We start from the raw sequence: 5,809 nt of genomic DNA, 5'->3' as shown, positions 1-5,809 counted from the left end.
CAACGTAGTAAGAATATGTGAGTTTGATTCAATAGAAAAAAAACATGACAAACGATATGGTTGTGAGAGAGAGGCTGGGTTTAAATAACTGGAAAATCTTGTGTGGGAGTTGTATCGGCCGAGTGGATATTTTACAACAATTCAAAGCTGCTACAAATTCACTGCATGTTTCTTACATTGTTACGTTGATTACCTTTTAGGAATGAAAACCCAACGTTCAAAGAACCGCCTCGTGTATTTCTGCAACTCAAATACATGGAACCGGTTTGTGATTTCAGAATTCCTGTTGTTCTTCCATCACCAGTAAACGTTCCCAACAAGGTACCGCCTAGGAAGGTTCCTTGATAAACCTACAGTAAAAAAGAGCCATGTCAGACAGTAATGCAGTATAGAAAATAAAATAATAAACAGACTACTGCGGTTTCAGATCGCTGAAGCCCAAATTTTAAATCAACAAAAATCGTCATGCAAGTAAAGAACAAACGTAATGCGACACTAGAAAACACGCAAAAAAAGCATTAAGAATATATTATAACATTTATATTATAATGCAATTAAATATAATTGGTGAACGGCAAATCCTGACAGTAAAGCCACTGCGAAACCACACAATTCAAAAAGTGCCAACTCAAAATGCTCAAAATTACGGCGCATTCCCAGCATGTAGCCTACTCTTACCGAACAAATATTGTTGCCAAGTGAGTTTCGCCACAAATGTATTGCAGCTACTCCCCCCCGGCCAGTTGTCAGCGCTCGGTCATAAGTTAAGCACGTCGATGGGATTTGAAAAGCGGTCCGATCCCCAGTATACCTTGGTTCAAAGCAAAATGGTGCCCCTCTACCTACGCAAAATATGATAAGTAATAAAAATTTTACCTTTGCGCAAGCAGCGTCTTTTCAAATCAAACAAGTTTTAGCGCCATTAACAACATTCACGCATGCACTTTACCTGTCATTACTTGCAGGAACAAACACAGGAGAAATACTATTTTCATTTCAGAAGATCTTTCTTAATGACAAAAAATTAATGTGTTTTACATTTTAAAATGTTTTTGAGCATCCTGCAATAAAGAGTTTCAATTTTGCGGCTATAAGCTATGCGAAACTCAACCAATTTAACACATGACTTGCAATTTCTTGTTTGATCTGCTTGTAGAAAGTGACGAAATTAAGCACGGCCAGCAACTAAGCGTGAGAATGAATTATGTGCAAACATAAATTTCAATGGTTAAACGCATGTAGTATGCAACACAAATACCTCATCAAACGGTTCCACGTGTTGGCTTCTTAACTTGGTGATACCTGCTGTAAAGTCAGACATCCACAATCTGCAGTTCAGTCTTCCTTACTGACTTACTTGCTTCCAATTTTTAAACCTAACTTACTGAGAGGCCTTGGGCTAGTTGAAGAACTGTACTTCTTTTACATGCGGTAGAAAAATTTTTATGTATACAGTACTTAACGTTGAGGAGAATAGATACAAGTTAGACGACTCCAATTTACTGTATTCCAAAGCTAATGAAGTTAAAAAAAAAATATTTTATCAAGGGTCACTAATGCAAATCGGAAATCTGATCGTGGGCAAAACAGCTCGTGTTCGAATCCCATCCGGGAATACATTATAAAAATAAACAGTATTACTTTTTGATTGCACGAGAGTCCGACCCTCAGTTGGGCATGGTCTATTCTGTGCGACAGCAAATTACTGCAAATCGTATGTCTTTTGAAGTAACAAACCTCAAAATTGTGTTAAATTTTTCAAATGAAATAAGGGCTTGTTGGTTCAAACAAAATACTTTTCATAAAGTTTTTAATTTTATTCCTCAACACTTTCCTGTCCCTGTCAATTGAATGTTAACACGCAACTCCAAGCCTCATCAGTTGAATGAAAACACCTCCATCGCCATCGACATCCACGTGAGTAAAAGCCACATTCGACAGTCGAGGCATGTAGCGTTAAGTACCAACTTATGTTTTATTCCGTCTCCTATCAATTTACCAGAGATTAATTATGTACTGGGCACTCCGCCGTAACAAATATGTGAAGCATTACGTTGAGGCGCCAAACGCCCTCAAGGCCTATAGCAACGTTTGTAACGAACCCGTTGCAGCATTGGTCAAGCGCCCGACCCATATGCCAAGAAGAAAACATGACTGGGATTCGTGCCCAGGATATCCTGGGTTCAAATCCTGGAGTGGTCAAAACAAATAAAATAAAAGAACGAGTCTGCACAACGTATATTTTGACCACCTGTCATCTGTCAAGTTCCACCTGTCATGCGGTGTAATCTCCATGAGAATCATAAGGGCAGTGGATCAAAGACAGGGAGCAATTTATTTATTTTCACGCAATTTGAACTTTGAACGCGGTTTAAACTTGCCAACAACCTGTTTTTCACTGCATCGGGATTTTGACCCAGGATATCCCGATCACGAACCCCGATCAGGTTTTCTCCTTGGTTTAATTGTTTTGGCTCTACAAGCGGAATTGGTAAAATCTTTTCTCCGTACCTTTGGTTGTTTGTGTATTACATTTTTTAATTGTTGCCTTCCAGCTCCAATAAAATTGCCACGTCGGTCTGAACGACCTAAGAAATTACAGCAAAGCCTGAGGGCAAAATGTCTCACTTATTTTTTTGGACGTTTTGAAGCCACTTTGTTAACCCGACTCACTTGACCTCTGACACCTATCAGCTCATCGGATTAAACACTTCCTAATGTAATTTTTTCTAGCGTTTAAACGAACAAACTAGTTTGGCAATAGAAAATTCTTTGCCAGACTTTTGTTTGCACTTCGACACAATCCCTGCTGTTACACAATTAGAATTCTATTTATAATGACGTAATCATGTCTTGAATACTCACAAAAGAGTATTTGCTTAGAAAACAGGGACAGCATGGTTTAATAAATCGAAATTTATTTGGCCCAGTTGGCGTCGCTGGTTATTTATTCAAATAAAATACCAGGCTTTGTAAAGCAAATGCGTTTTGTGTGTGTGTTTTTTTTCCTTTCCGAAATAGCAGTGATGTGATCGCCAGGGCTTCGTCTGCAGTTTATGGTTTTTAGATACTTCATATTTAAGCGTTTTTTTTTGGCTAAAGCCTGGAAGCGATGTTCAATCGGCCACAGCAACGTAAGGAAACAGGGGAAGTAGGCTTTCGCGAAATATTCAATCTAATGGAGATAACCTAGTAAGATCGTGATGTTTTAATTATGTCACTCCAAATACTTTCGAAGAAATTCTCAAAATTTTGCACACAAAAAACATACCAGGATAAATGAGTTCCTTTAGCCACCGCCGGTTTAGAAGCGTTACAGAATTCATCGCAGCTCACTCAACTGGAACAGGAAAAGCAAGATGACGTAATCGCGTACCGTTGCACTCTTCAAACTGGCGAAAATGCTTTCCAGCAATTTATCAGGTTAGTTCCAAAGGCTGTTTGTTTACGAGGTATTGCGGTTGTCGTGGCTTGCATCCAGACTTTAAATGCTTTTACATGCTGGTTTGGATAATTCCCGAATGGTTAGTTGTATTGGAATGATATTAGTTGTGCTAATCAACTGATGATAGCAAAGTTTTATTTTGTGAAATAAAACAACGCTTTCAATGGCAGTTCGTAAAAATATGGGTAATATGCCTTATTTTGGGCAATGAAGCATTATAATTTAAAGACATATATCTGCAAATAATTTGCAAACACGTGCTCTCGTACATTCGAGGCAAAACTGCTCACCAAATGGACGTGCACTGGCGCTCCCAAGTGTTACTGTGTCAGCCGTGTTCGTTCACATACAGCATGGTGATGCGTTTTGAGAACTTGGTGGATGAGTCCAACCGACTCCTCGAGTTTCTTCTGCGAGGTCGCAACACAAACATTACATTTCCTGGAAAATCAAAACCTTTTACTCAAAGCAAAACAACTGTCGATTCCTTTCAACTCATTTCAGAAGCTAATGTGAACAGGTTGAGGGATCTATACGCTGATGATTTCTATGTTTTAAGTCATGATCCTTATCGATACAGCTGACAGCTGAAATAGTGTCAAGTTTGTTCTTTCAAAGTACATAATTTTTGATGAATAAATCTACAAACTATGGTTTGTCAAAGAATGTATGTAAAGTGTTAGAAAGCTTTAAACTTCATGTTTGATTTCATGATGTTAGATAATGCTTGGTCGGTCTAATCTGCAATAAATTTGAAAAAAAATTTTCGATTGCATGATGCAGCTTCATAAATTAATTAGCAATATGCCAATGTATAATTGGTGCCATGTCAATTTGCTGCATTTCTAGATTGTAAGACATTTTGAGGTTTTCACGTTGCTGAAAATCATTGTAAATCCTGTTTCGTACAAATTGATGGCCTTTTATTTGAGTAATGACCATCCATCCTTCATTATAGCATGGTAAAACAAACACAGATAACTGATGAGACCTTACAGGTCGAAACAGTGCGTGTACACACCCTGTCTGCAGCTTTGCAATATCGAAAACCTGTCCTATAATAGACAAATCCACTTCCACTGCGTTTTCCCTTTTGCATGAGTCGTAAAGAACGGTCAAGTTTTTGTGATTTGACTTCCCTGCGATTTCTCTGATATCTACTATTCCACTTTCATAACCTACACATCACGACAAAGTTACTTTGATATTAAACTTGGCACCAAGCAAAATGTAGAGCTATGCTGTTATGATTTCCTATAGTTAAGTTCCAGCAATTAGCATGAACACTTAAGGCCACACAGTATATTACATAAACGCATTGACCGCATGGAGTTAAAGTAGGGTATGGTTTCTAGATACTCAATCATCTATGAGTGCAGTCAAAAATGTTAGTCACCTATTAAACAAGTTTTTCCAATTGTTTCTTCTGGACATGTGCACTTGTATCCGTTTTCCGTTACAAAGTAAGCCTTCGACGTCGTTTAGCTGATAGTTTCAATTATTACAATTTGGTTTAATACACGCACCAAACACGGCGTCGTATGACAGAATAGTTTCTGTATTTCCCCAGCTAACTTCACCATCCGTCCTCGAACCCGAAATAGCCACGGATAAATATCAAGGTTATTGGATTTGTAGGTCGCCTGGTGACTCCCGCTTGGTGAAACTCTTGTGATGACGTCACGGGCAGCCCAGAAAAGCATCGTTTGCAGGAAATGTTGATTGTTAGGTCGTACGACTCCTCGTAGATGTAATATGCTGGCAACCAGGAGGTATCGCTAAGTGTTGGTTCTAGAACAAAACGCGCTTTTATGCATAATTTCCTGTCAAAACGCGAGGAGACATCTAATGGTTGTCAGGGGAAGATATACAGTCAAAGTATTTTTTAGATTTTTTTTTACATTCTATGTGAAGATAATCACCCAAAAGTACTTCTGTTTTGTTTATTGAAATAGTTACAAGATTGGGTTCGAAAAATTCGTAGGTGTCTGATGTTGGCCAACCTACAGAAAGAAACTTTAGCTTGTATTCTTACTCTGAATGCAGTTTGTCCCAGTAAATTGTGGCGTACAACGACAATAATAGGAATTGTCAACATTAACGCAAGATCCACCGTTAGCACAGGGGTGTGATGAACAAACCAATAAACCTAAAATGAACAACAAAACGTAGTTCATTAATTTTTACAGCTTTTTTTAACTTTAACGATCCGCACAAAGCGTCACAAAACTGAAACTTTCTTAATCCATTGCCGCTAGTCCCATGATAAAAGCAAAAAAGAGGATTAAGGAAAAAAAACATTAATCCATGTGCGAATTATCAACATTCACAATTACAACTAGTTGTGTAATATGTTAATATTAG

This window comes from Ascidia mentula, chromosome 5 (genome assembly GCF_947561715.1).
Source record: "Ascidia mentula chromosome 5, kaAscMent1.1, whole genome shotgun sequence".
NCBI classification, from domain to species: Eukaryota; Metazoa; Chordata; class Ascidiacea; order Phlebobranchia; family Ascidiidae; genus Ascidia; species Ascidia mentula.
Note: the sequence above shows the minus strand (reverse complement) of the source record.